General features: G+C 38.3%; 1 protein-coding gene across 8 annotated transcripts in view; it reads right to left on the reverse strand.

Moving 5' to 3' along the window:
- SPHKAP (SPHK1 interactor, AKAP domain containing) overlaps window positions 1-14,681 on the reverse strand; it is a 105,179-nt gene that overhangs the window by 60,159 nt on the left and 30,339 nt on the right. The window lies entirely within an intron of this gene.

The raw sequence follows: 14,681 nt of genomic DNA on the forward strand, positions 1-14,681 counted from the left end.
CACCTTCACTGGCGCTTAAGTTAATGTTTTAAGAGGAGGTCACTTTCAGCTATTTGCCCAAATCCACAGTCAAACATAACAAGGCTATCCTCACCTCAAAGATTCATATACGTATATTTTACTTTATACTGTGTAGGAACAGGTATCGACACATCTACTTGCACTGGTAAGTAACATGGCCAATAAGGGTTTGGGCAATATATGAGGTGCTATTCCACAATTACAAAAAAAAAAAATCAATCTATATGTGCTAGAATTAGAACAGTGAATAGAAAACATAAAACTAAGCACTTATTAATTTCACGGGGGAAATTTTATGAAATGCATCAGAGGACTGAATACAGATGTACAAATGAGACTGGTATACTGGGTTTACTTAAAGCGTGACACCACTTAATATCCTCTCAGATATCAGCATCATTTGCCTCTAGAAGGGGGATGTTATTTACAAAATACTGCTCCCTTGCTCAGATTATCTAGATTAAACCCTAATGTTTCTGGGCAGTAATTTCTCTGACATTTGACAAGGTAAAACAGCACTTTTACAGATTGTGCCTATATACTCTGTTCTTTAACAGAATGAGGGACAGTAAACATATGAAGTCATTCTGGTTTTATATCTTCATTAAAAATAAGAACATCACATTCAGCGGGTCAAATACCGTATTAAGTGAATTGCCCTCCTTGACAAGTCCACATTTAGACAAGGCGTAGCCTCTGTACTAGGTACAATTCAGTACTCCCTGAAGAAGCTGTGCACTGCCTCTTTTTACAAGACGCATCACTTCTCCAATCTAATAGTAAGTTACAAATCAAGTCTGACCTTCAGGTTGAAGTATAAGGTCCATTATTTTTTCATGCTCTTCACTGAAAGGAAGACTGAGTGACTTTGCCACTGTTTTGTCCTACGGGGAGTTGATATGTTGATAATGACTCTTTTCGCTATCACTTACAATGTGTGCAGGTAACTGAACCCATGGTTGGTGAGTCTAAAAGCAACAAAGATGAGAGTGTGGCCACTAACCGAAGGCCTTTTTGGGCTTAAATTAAACAGTACAAGTAGAATAGTAAATTAAGGCATAGCTGGAAAATATATTTAGGGAGTCATGTTCTGGAGGATTAACAAATTCGTGTTATCTCTGGGTGGTTATCTCAGCAGACTGTAGCACACTGTATGTTCCATACAGCAGTACAGTAGTCTTCCCAATCATATGTAAAGCAAAAAAGTCTGTAATATCTCCTTGATCCTTTAAAATCTGTCTTCTTCCCAAAATAAAAACCTGTTTTCATTTGCATGTATGGAAAGGCTAGTTAAAAGTATGTGACGGGTGAAATAAAAGTATACTACCATTATATGTTTTGAATGAGAAAAGACCACATCTCAGACTGAAGTTCAGGTAACTAAGAACAATTATCAATGGAGTTACTGAAATCTGGTAAACATAAAATTCTGTCATCAGCTATCCCAGTCCTCAGAGCTGTATTTCATGTTAAACTGACTACTTAGGGCATAGGTAAAATCAGCAACTGTGTTTCCCAGCACAAGGGACAATACATTCAGGAGCATTTGCAACGTTATCGGAGCTTCTTTTTTGTCTTAAGGTTCGTGGTTCCTGCTCTGTAAATGCAAAACAGAACATTTATTCTCATGCTGCATACAGTTCAAACCAAGGGTAGTGCTGTTGGTACAAACTCCAGCCTGCAGCCTTGTTTGCAAATAAGTTAATCCAGTCAGGATTCAACAGACACTGAAAAGTGGAATAATTTTAACCCAGAAATGCTAAATTATGAGAGCTATATTTGGAAACAGCTTTAGATTCCATACCCTATTTTTCAGTGAGTTTATGGCTGTGCAATTTCTAAAAGAAGTACAGAGAAGAATACGTTGGCTACCATTGATGGTCAGCCACGTGAACACCTCTAGGTATCATGCACAACAGATACGTATCAGTGGATACTAATTGATGGAAAAAGAGCACCCAGCTGAGCTTCTTCAGACTGGGCATCCAATGTCACAAAGACTCTACAACCTGAGTCTTTTTATAACGCAAGCAGGTGTGGTGTATCAGATTCTGCGTAGATACCTTCATGTTCGCAGCTCTGTCAGTCAATACGGAACTCCGCTTTGGCTTTTCACCACCTCTTTTTCAGTTATCTCATCTTATAGTAATAACAAATTTTCCTCTTCTCTTTCTTCATCCTCTGGGCTCCCTTCTAAGTCGTAGTTTTCAACACACAAGTGATGTCTGAAGAAAGAGCCTCCTCAGGCCGTTCAGCTCTGCCACCCTCATTCTGTAGCAAAGCCAGTAAGATGAACCTACTTTTCGTTAACTCCCCAGGGAAAAGTTATTCTGTCTTCCTGAAGCTGCCTGTTCTCATTAGTTCTTCAGTAACAGGAAGCTGAAAGAAACTACTGCAGAGATGCAGTAATGTCATCATCAAATGATCACTTTGCATTCATGCACTATACTCATTACTACAGCACAAAGAGTTTTTAAGATGTCTTTTCAAGATGTCTGAAGCAGACTGAAGGCTTTTCACTACCACAAGGCTGAGCAAGCTGTTGAAGACTTCAGGTCCTAATTCTCACCGTTGCTTGGCTCCCCTTTATTATGTGATGGAGAGTGCTCATCTGACCTAGATGTGGTCATCTGATTTAGAGCTATCATAGGAGGCCTATTAGGCTTAACATAGCATCTCTGTTAGAGGGTGGTTCATTTGGGGACTACAGATAGTACAGTGCTTACTAGAGAATGCAAATCTTCAGTAATATCTACTAAAAATATTCTAGTTCTCGTGGGAGAATATCACATGCACTTCCTCTTGGAAAAATTTTTCCTTTGGTGACAAAGATACTAATTTACAACGCACCTTTTGAAACTGAAGCTGGAAACCTGGACCATGATCCAGGGGTGAGAAATACGCCAATTCCAGGATAATATTTCCATTAATAAAAGAGTCACTTATTGGCCACCAGGTGCTGTCTTACCAATGTGTGAATTATGACTGACACTTTTTCCTACATAGCTAAATGCTTTTATTCAAATGAGAACAAATTTCTTGGAAATTAGAGGACGGCAGCAAATAGCCGTCAAAGGTTTATGGCACTAACTGTAACAAAAATACATCCTTTATTACAGACTAAAATGCAAAATAATAGCTTCTATTTTCCTACCTTAAATAATTCAAAAATACTGACCTTGGTGACTCAAGACTCAATCAAAAGAACACAGCTGCTCCTAAAAATAATTATCTTTGCAGATGTGGCAGATGGTGCTAAATCAACTAAGAAGAGGTAATTTAAAGAATTCCCTAGGTTATCACTACAGAAAATTAATCTTGTGAAACAATATCAGAAGCTTCAATTTCCTACCATCTTGAACAAGCATAACCAGCTTCCAAAAACTTGCTATTCAGTAATTGTTCCTCAGGAGCAAGTTCAATAAATAAGTGACCATTATATAACTTTTTTAGAACTAATTCCATTATAGCCTACTGTTTTTCATCTTTTAATTATGATCCCTAATCTCAGCATTTTGAACATACAAAACATACTGATCCATGAAAAACATAGTCTTGATCAAGTAAGCAAACTGAACAAACACTGTGAGTGTTCTCAGCGCAATTAACCTTATGCTATAGTTGGCCAGATTTTGAGTATTTTGCTAATATTGGTACTGAACATCACCATCAACAAAAAGATATAAAACTAATTTTGAAATAGAATTACATGACAAGTGAAAGTGTGGCAAAATTCTCCAGCATGTTCTTACCTCTACCCTCACGAATAAGCCCAAAAGCTACTCACAAGCTCCAAGCAAGGCTGGTGGCTGAATCCAGACCCTAAGCAAGCAGCACTTTTGAAGGGCATAAAGCATTCCAACATCATCCCTTAATCTCAAAGACCAAAGCTATTTCAAAGCAGACAGACTAGTCACTTTCTTCCTTGTGCTACCTTTCAGATTTTCTTTTAAATTTACCTTTTCATGTAAACAGGTCAACAGAGTCACTAGCAGTAAAATCTTCAGGTATAACATTGTCAAAGTTCTTATTTTAATGCATAGAATTGGTTTTGATTCACTTTGAACCATGTGTATGCTTCAATCAGAGCACAGATGGTTATTCACACAGATGCTCTATAAATACCTCAAACAAATGTCTTTCTGATTTTGCTATGGATTTGGAACCTGCGTGCAGAATATAATCACTGGCAATATCAGGGTCTAATCTTGTACGTTTTCATAGACTCGTTGCAGCCTCCCTTGGGTGCTACTGACTTCACCAGCAACTGAAAATACTGAATACTTCTCCTCATCATCCTATCATATCATATCTATACAGTCTAACAGGTACAGGAATGCTAATATTACAGATGAGGGCTTAAAAGAGTACAAGTTTGAGTGCTTTATACTCAGATTGCTCTTTTCATCATGTCTTCTATGTAGTTTTGATTCATGTTTCATTTTTATCAGAGTGATACAGCTGCAAAAATGCCCAGTCTTCTGCTACGTGCTAATGAAAAACAAGAGCAGAGAAAAAGCAAACCATTCTACAGGGAACTAGACAACGAAAACAGCCTTCTCTTTTCATGTTCACAGAGCCCTCAATGCCCTTCATCCTATTCCAAATTAAAGAAAGCAAATAAATCTGGAAGCCTCAGCAAGCATTAGCAAAGCTCAGCCTTGTTTCAAAGCATGATTTAAAAATATTATAAAAGAATAGACAAGTTTTCTGAAGAATAAATGTAAAAAATGAACTAAATTTTATATAATATACTTAGAAATACTCCTTCCTCCCTTTATTTGTTGACTCCTTAAAAGGGATAGCAACATTTTATCTGCAAGTTTGACTTAAACTTCTTCACATTTAATAGCTACAGCAGGGTATACTCAGATTAAACAAGACAAGAATCAGAGTTGACAATCAGGAGCTGAATGACAGGTTATTGAGGGTTTTGGCTTTTTTTTTTTTGGATAGCATAACTGTATTTCATCAGTTTACTGACAGAGAGCTGGCCCACACAAACTGGGCCTTAGCAGACAGCTGAGATGCATCCTGCCTTTCTCCCAGCTGTTGCTGGATTTACCACAACTTTAGAGGAAACAAAAGGAGAAATCTGGAAGGACCTTCTTATGCTGGTAGAAGAACAGCTACTTTCTAGGGAAACCTTTGAAAAAGGACAGACTTGTACCATATTCAAAAGAGACTACAGAAAAAGCACATGAGGATCCATGAGATTTCTTCTAGGGTCAGGAGTAGGGGGCAAAACACATAAGGCTAATGAAGGAAAATGGCTAGGAGAGCATGTAAGATGCAGTATTGGTAATGATTTTTTTGAAGGATTCCTGATTTGGATGATTTTTAGAAGGCATAAAAAGAAGCCCTGCAGACCAGCCAAGGTCTGATAATGAGTGAAACTGACTGAACCTGGGAAAGATTAAGGAACAGACCTTCTTCAGAGAGAATTCAGAGAGGGCTGAATGCCTGCTCCTGATGCAGATGGACAGAAAAACAGCTGAGACTGTTTTTCTACCCTAAAAGCAAGGACTAGAGTGCAAGATGGGAAACTAAGGCATAACTGAGGGTTTGACTTCAGGAAAGGTAAGAAATCTTGTTAAAGGAAGGATTCTTATTTAGTCTGTATGTTTTTAACTTAAGTGTGTAGTGCTAATCAGGAAGATGATTTGAGAAAGGTACAGATTGAGTCTGCTACATCTAGGCACAGGTATTACGGAATAAGGCAGTTTCACTTCCTCTACAGCAAGGCAATAAGCCTGCTACTTTTTAAGCGTGCTGAGTCAGAAAGCAGCAATATGAAATCAGAAATACTCTTAAATACATATCGCACAAATATTTCTTATTCACTTAGTATACATAGGTATACTGTACAAGAGCACTTGTCCTTTTGCTGTAGAAAGAAAGCCTTAAGGACATAGAGGAAACACTTGCTCTTCCTCTCAAACAGCAACGTGCATGACTGTGTATTCATTAATCAACTTATGTTACTGCTACGCTTTTGATGGCAATGCCTATTCTTTGGGAAACGAGTACAGATTATGTTAGTGCAGCACAGTGTAATTTACAAGTGTGGGACATGTCTTCTGATCTTATTACCTTTAAAGACAATTGAAAAAAATGTTGGGAAACAGCTGGAATCTGGCGAAACTTTGTCCAAATTAAAAACATTACAAAAGTGCCTGTAGCTCCCACAGATTTTAACTAGAACGGCAAATTCTCAGCATTTTCAAGATGAAGTCAAAGATGTTGCAAATCAGGCCATAAACCACTAGTTATGTTTTAAAAGTCTGGCTTAAATGTTTTGTGCAATTAAGAAAAAATTGGCATTCTCTGACTGCCTCTCTCTCTCTCTCTCTCTCTCTCTCTCTCTCTCTCTCTCTCTCTCTCTCTCTCTCTCTCTCTCTCTCTCTCTCTCTCTTTGGTATCTACAAACTTTCAGGTGGGCATTTTAGCAGAACTAATGGAGAATGAGATAGGAGGAACCGATGATTTAATGTGGGGATGTTAATCTTGGCTTAACTAGTTTGTTAAATATTTTTGGCATCTCTTGTATATTGTATAGTCAAACTTCAGAGCCAAGCTCCTTAATTGGCTTTTGCTGCATTCCCATGCATTGTTTCTGATTATGAGCATTAGAACAAGAGTCAAATATGGACAAAATAGTTCTCAGAGTGCCACATGTGCAATCAAATATTTCACTCTCTGACCTTTCTTTTCTAAAAAAGCTACTGTTTACAGACACCAGATCTACTCTACAAAAGCTTTTCATTAATTAAAGATAGATACCAAGTGCTTCTGAAAGGAAGACAAACGTGACAAAGATGTCTAACTTAAAAGCAACTGAGTATGTCGTGAATACTTGACTAGAAAATGCATATATCTAATCAAAACTTTCTAGATGTTCTAGTGTTTCCCTTTTTAGATTGATTACAAATCGAATAGAGTATAAAAGTGTAATGAAATGTAGTAGGTACTTAGCATTATGTGTGTGATAGGCAAGTGAATAATGCTCTCATGTTTTAAATGAGGTCCTTCTAAAGTTCAGCAGGCTTTCTGAAATTCTTTGCACCAGCTCTGCTCAGGAGTATTAAACTTGGCTTTGGAAACTCAACAGTAACATAGTGCAGACTTCTCCCCAAATATTTATGGGAGAAGCTTGGGAGTTTTCTGCTGTCACAGCATCACTTTCAAGTACCTTAAAAATGATAAAAGAACTTACAGGGGGAAAGCTGTTTGTGAACAGAGGCTGGTGATGCAGAAAAATTAATGTTTAAATGCAGAATCTGAATTGGGAATAGTTTAGTGTCTTGAAGTAATTAGGAAAGCTTGTGCATGAATAGCCAACAGACCACAATTTTATGCTGTATAGTGTTCTTTACTACAAAATCATAAGACTGTAGAATGACTTCAGCATAGTGTAGTTGAAGAAACAAAAAAAAATTCCAGGTTTCCATATTATAGAAGTTAATGTTTCTGAAAACTAAATGATAATAAAAAATGATTTCAAATACATGAAGCTGCCACAGAACTAATCAGTAAAGCATGATAATTTTTTTAGCATCTTTGAGACACACAAGATAATGACAGTTCAGGAAGAAAGAACAGGGAATCTGTGGCATACAACTTGCTGCGCTGGTGCTATTCCAAGCCTTTTATAATGTGGGGGGAGTGCTACCGCAGAAAAGGAATGTAATGCCTTCTGCCGCTCTGGCTGTCATCCCTCCTCCCACCAAAAAGCCATTCAAGTCCCTGTGCTACTTGGGTAGAGTGTTAAGTGGAATGGGTCAGACTATCCTTACCCTCAACATAATGGTGGCTTGCAAATGTTTTGGCTTCTCTTAGATCTTTTGTTCTGGCAGAAAAGATATTTTTGGAGCCAGCTGCCTCAATTCCTCCCTTCCAGCTTCCCCAGAGAACCAGGACTTGACTTCTGTGAGCAAAGCAGGAAGCTTTGGTGCACGTCTTTCCATGGAGAGTATAACCTTCCTCCTCAGCTTTCAGAAATAACTATGAGCCAATTATGAAATCACTTCTACAGCTGTAAAAATGAAGACAATTCATAGTCTACTATGTCATCCATTTCCTTGGATAGGAAGCTTCTTCAATACATCTATATATTCAAAAATCAACCGGCTAAAGCTACTCTGTGAAGCTGTGATGTTGATCACTACTAAAGTAAACTTGTTTCTGATAAATATTTTACTTTAATAGCATCTAAAGTACTTTCAAAAGTATCTATCTACTAAATGTATTCATTCTTCAACATCATTTTCATTTCTAGCCCTTTCTATTTTAATATAGAAAGTCAAACTGGTTTAGAGTCCTGCTAAAATTTTTTTTAAAATTTTTAGGATTATAATAATGTTCATAAACAAATATAGGGTTTTTTGCCTTAAATAATGATTCCAGGAAAGTAAAACAATAATCTAAAAATAAATGTTGTCATCTAAAATATTTTCAGAAGTTTCATATTTTCTTTAATCCAGTATTGTTTCTGTGACCACCTGCAGTTATGTTCATAAACTATCTAGTTAAAATGTCAGGGTACGTTCTGAAATTATTTTAATGCCAAAGAATACATTCTGTCACTGCTTATTCACAACAGACCTTATTTTAACATAATTTACATGACTGAAACATTCCTAACAATTCTGTTTTCCTACTGATATTCCACTGGAACACAAATCTGATCAATTTTGATCCTAATTAATTGGTCAATAAACAGTAATCTGTGACAACTTATACGAAACAAGGCCTCAAAACTGGCTTGCTTAAAAGTGTACCTTTTTTTTTTTTTTTTTTTTAAAAAAACAACCCGCTAACATCATCAGAGATGTGAACAAAATGAAGCTGCCTCTCTGATTATCTTGGCTTCTAATGTGATGAAACATGCTTTTGTATACTTCCATCAAGATCTTACCAACCCTGTCTTTGGGTTAGTTTGCCTGAATCTGTGACACTTCTTTTCCATAGACTGTCCTGTCTTTAACAGGACTGAACAGTAGGGCTACAGGCAACATTCTCAATTTGTTGTGCTCTTGTACCAGCATAAAGAAAGCATGGGGTTTCACTCCGAGAAATTGTGTGTGGTTTTTGGTTTGTTTGGGTTTTTTTGGCAAGGTTAATCCTTCTCCTTTCTACCTGCTAAAATCTACTGGCTTTCAGTGTACGTGGAACGTTATCCCTGAAAGCCTAAAGATGAATCAGACCACTGAGTTATTAATTTTAGATAGTCTACATTTTTTTTTCTCTTGGTAGCATGGTGTTGATTAGTTGCAGAGCTTCTTCAGTCACTGCTCTGCAGTGAACTTCCGATTAACTATGAAACTCTTGTGGTAACTGGGCCTGAAATGCTTGACCTGTTATCCCTAGGATGCCCAGGTCAAGCAAGGCTATCTATGCCACTCACTGAGCTCAGGATATGCCCTCAGATATCCTTTTCATGACTTGCAGTGGAATTAGGTGGGTACTTGCTAAACTAGTATTCTTGCCTAATGCAAATATATACACAAGATTAGGTGTAGACATGGAATTTTTTAGTTATCCATTCAGAAATCAAGATCGGCTCTGGTTGCAGAGAATCTGAGAGAGATGAAATTGCTCTTTGATGTCACTTGTTCTTTTTCCTGTTTGGTCCTTAAAGATAGCAGAAGTGCTTCTATTAGAAAGATGTTTTTAGTTCCAACAGAGACAAGTTCACTTGCACCATAGTCTATGAATGACCCAACAATAACTTCGGTGAAGCTGACTAAGTAGTTGGGTCATACACGATGATATCTAAATCTGGTGTCTGTACACAACACATTAGCGTCTCAAGGCTTTTTATTCTTTTTAAAAAAAAAAAGTAAAATGGCAGTGTGAAATTCCTGTATTTTGTAATGCAACCTACCCTGTGTTTTGGTCACTTGGCATTTTACAAAGTGAACAGTAGATGCTCGTTGTCTCTGGAGCAGGGATGTGATCCTACCTTAGCAGGGCCCACTAGTAATCATGCTTTTCCTATTAGCTTCAGTAATAGCAGAGGCAGGCTCCTGTCTCACATCTTTAAGTATATTTACATTCTACTCTGCTCAACACTGCAAAGTCTAAGTTCTTTGGATTCTAAGGAACAGAGAAGGAGATATGCAGTTAAACTCAGGTTTTGCAAAATTACTATTGCTTTACTAGTGGGAGATCACTGTAAGAACTTCAACTGAAGAAAATACACTGTAATACAAAGGTCTTGTGTTTAACCAAAGTAATCCACAGCAAATTAAACCTGGTCCTGTGGTGTCATTCTTATTTATTTATTTAAGATTACTGAATTTGGGTTATTTTTCAATCTATCCCTTTTTTTTTTTTTTCAGTAGTTACTCAATAATTTTGCTACATGTGATACCTTGAAAGCCACATCTTCTAAATCAGAAAATCACGTACAAGGCAAATATGTACTTGCCTATGAATTAGTTTTACTTGTATGCAATAAAAATTTGCTCCTGATGGCAGAATCCAAAGACATACATCGGTATTATACTCAGATGCACCGTTTCATAACGTGCACTATTGATTTCCATAATCTTAGAAACATGGCTGCACTTTAAGAAGTATCAAGACCTTGCATTTGATAACTACACTACTAATTATATCATGCAAACCACTGACAGTTCAAATACCCTACTTACATTTAAGAATGTGAATAGATGGCCATTGGTTTTCACTGGATTTATGATTTGTGTTATGCACAGGATTGAATTTATTGACATGTACAATGGGAAGCCACGATCACATGACCATTTAACTATGGTCCTTAATAGGCATGCTATCACTTTTATATTTTTATATATTCAAGAAACAGATTTTTCTTCCAGTTGAGGGGAGGTTCCCATTCCAGAATTTGTGTGAGGATGATGTGGATTCATTCAGTATGCAAATCTTTTCCTTTTAAAAATAAGAGCTGTTCATTTTTATTGTTTGTCTACAGTAATAATACACATCAGCAGAAATTATTTTGCTTTTATATTGTCAAGGTAATCTATAAGCATGTTGCTGGACTGCTACCCTGCTGATTTGGTCTCTTCACTTTTCAAACTTAAATAGCATAGACGGTTATAAATTAATCTTAGGGGAAAAAGATACAGACCCAATTTAAACAGGTCTCCAAACTAAGAGACAGTTTTTTTCACTTTCCCTTTAATATTCTGGAAAGCTACTGCATGTCATAAGCAGTTTCATGTCTCATGGGAAAACGGTGTGATTGGTCTATGAAATTCTCAGGAACACTGCAATCTAGGTTTTTCACTGCCGAAACAAAATACAAGTCCAGGCCTGTGGGACAATCTAAGTAAAGTGAGCTTTCACTGAAGTGAAATTATAATATGCAAAAAACTTAAGATTACTGCCCAAACAAGGACTGCAGCAGGCCAAGGACTGGCCTGCTGAACGCACCTCCTCTCTCAACAGTCCTGTTTCAGTCACAACTGAACAGCTGCACTGAAGCTTTCTGGACTTACCTAGCACACACACCCTGTGCTATGGCTCCAACAAGAAAATTCACCTCCAGGTAGAAGAACACTATGCATCTGATGGGTTACTTAGTTACCGCTAAGTAACTAATTCCATATAATATCCTACAACCTGGGTGGCTATTCTGTTTTTAGGAAAGTCAGGCATCTAAGTTACATGATCTGCCAAGTCTAGGCATCCTAAATTCTGCACGTCTTTCCGATTAAGACATTTTACCTGTATTACAAAGATGCCTTAGTTCAATGAATTCCAGATTTTCAACAATTCATATTTTAAAACAAACTATTCCAGAAAACAATTACAAGTCTTGTAGAAGACTTGAGAAGCTGGTTGTCACAAGTGCATGGAATCAGCTCAGAACAGAGCACAGAGGACAAGTCCCAGCCTTAAATGGGACCATTACGATTTATACAGGACTCTTATTGATGGCCAGTTTTGAATTTCACTAACTGGGAACTGTGCGCTGCAGCACCAGATCACATGCTAAATTTTTTTTTCCAATTCCTTTTTATCTCAGCTATAAATTAAATTATATCAAGATTCAGAAAGAAATCTTTCTTAGATAGCAGTCGAGAAGAATTTATTAGATGTACAATAAAATGTGATGCCACAACCAGAAGAAAACATAGCTTTAACAAAAAACCACTGGATCTTCTTTATGTATCATGGGCATGGGAACCAGATATTTAATAATAATCGGTTAAATCTTGAATTGAAGAAAAATTAATGAGGGATGCTAGAGAGACTAAAAAAATCCAAGGTTGACAGGACTAATCAAAGTCCTAAAAAAAGAAGGTTTAAAATTTATACTTGGCACCAAACAGATCCTAGCAATTGCAGTATTAATCGGCATGCTTTAAATTTGTACTAGTTGTTTAAAAAAATAAGACAGAAATAACCAATATAAACTTTTCCATCTGTTTTCCGTGAAACAGGAGGAAGGGAAGGTGTAGTACCATGTAGGCAGCCCTGAAGCACTATCTAGTCCATTGACAAGCGCAGAGGAGGTTTAAAAAAAAAAAAAGTCTGGAAAGAAGCTTCTGACCATAAGCTCCCCATGTATGTAAAGTGTTTCAAAGCGCCCGGCCCCTACCAGTGCTAGGCAGGCAGGTACAGGGGCCGCAGGACAGGTACCCCTTCCTGCTCCTCCTTGGAGAGCAGGACCCAGCACCAGCCTCAATCCTGCACAAGTACAGGAAGAAGGAGAGCTGATGCTGCTGCACTTCAGGCAGTGGGCTGGTGATCTGATGTTGTTCTGATATGAGAAACAGAGTTTAATTCCTTTTTCTTCTTCTGAGAGAAAACTGAAACTGCTTTTCCCGCTTCTGAACGAATGGTCAAAAATACCTGGCTATTAGGGCTCAGGCTCCTGATCCTGATCTCGAAGCTGCTTCCCTGATGTTAAATAACTAAGCGTTAATTGGCTCTGGGAGGCAGTGCTGCCGCACTCCAGCCTGAGCTTTAAAGACTATGTAATATACAACTGTCTAATGGGAGGGACCATTGCCTGGATCCCCGTGAGTCCAGCTGGTACCCTCACCCCTAGGTCGAGCTCTCTGAGCCTCTCCTATCAGCCTGTTCTTGGCTCCTCAGCACCTCTAGCAAACAAGACAGCCTGCATATGGGACTTACGGTCCTGACTTCTGGCTGTTCAGGTGCCCATCGTGACCGAAAATACAGTTCTTCAGAGGATGCTCTAGTTTGCATGTTTGTGGGCCCAAGTAGCTGAGGCATGACAGCCACATCGGGGAGTGACCTGATGCAGGGTTTAGTGCTAGGGTTCCTTACCGGCAGCGCAGAGAAAGGCTCCTGCTAACCTAACTCTGCCCCGCTCCAAACTACATTTAACCACAGAGAGTAAGTAGTTAGCCTAGGGCTGAGGAACGAAACAACAAAACTTTGCTAACCCAATAAGCGTGCTTACAAAGATTACTGGAAAGAGCTCGTAGCCTAAATCATATACAAAGTGAACACAAATTATGAACACATATCAAATTGTCACCGATATGTGTTGCGGCTTCTCAAATCTATCCTCATGGAAGGACATTTGAAGGAGGAAAGCACTGAACAATGAGGAACAAGGGTGGATACATATGGGCAGAACTGCAAATGGAGTAACTGACAGCGTTACAGGCACTGCAGTCAGAAAGGGGAGAGGTGATGGATGGGAGTCGAGCGAGAACCGAGAGAGGGGAGTAATGGATGTTTTGAGGAACAGAGGTGTGAAGTTCATGTGGGAGGCCAGGGGAGTATGGATTAAAGAATTCAAAACTGAGATGAAATTGGTAGAATAAGAGAAGCGTAGACGTAAGTCTGGAAATAAGCAATAGGCTTTTGTTGCTATAGTGCATACTGTGTTAGTGAAACGAAGCATAGAATTTATATAGTTCATTTCTTCACTACTTCTGCAACTCTGCCTCCTCCTGTCACCCCCAGCCTCGCTCCTCAAGGGATCAGATGCCTCATCCACAGACCTATGACTTCTGGCATTTTAAGTTCCTTCTCTTTTTAGCTGAATTTTTTCTCCTCTGACCTCACTGAAGCAAAAGATATCCCTGAGAATTGTTGCCTATGTTTGACAACGTAGGTTAGACAGGGTAATGAACTGTTAAAAGAAATTCTCAGTGAAAATAGGCTGCTGCACGCCATTTCAAGAATTCTCACCACTGACAATCAAACTGACAATGCAAGCTGACACTTGAGAGAAGGTACTGAATCTCCAAAATGATCAAATTGTAGTCAATATACTTGCCGGCCACTCCACTCATAATATCTGGTAAATTCCTCTGCTAATTTGCAAAAGAAAAGCATTTCCAACAAGAATTTAACTGATTCCTCTCATAGGGCTGCTCTACTAGTTTTTCTACTTGTGTAGAAAAGCAAAATCTCATCTTTGTATGTGACACCAGCTACTGCTCTAATGCATGCAATTATCTTGATCATAAGAGCTCCAACACTATGGTCTTGTTCAGGGGATTTCCTCATTTACCCTTTTATATAAATATGACTTGTAATACATGTGTTCCTCTTTTACTCACAGAGGATGAAGAACACGGAGGATGGATCTGTAAGCTATGCCGTCAGTCTCGCCAAATTCTACCCCTCACCTCCTGAGTAGCTCAATCTTTGCCTACTTCATTCCACTCAGCCCTGACGATGGT

Source organism: Struthio camelus, chromosome 9 (genome assembly GCF_040807025.1).
Source record: "Struthio camelus isolate bStrCam1 chromosome 9, bStrCam1.hap1, whole genome shotgun sequence".
Classification (NCBI taxonomy): Eukaryota; Metazoa; Chordata; class Aves; order Struthioniformes; family Struthionidae; genus Struthio; species Struthio camelus.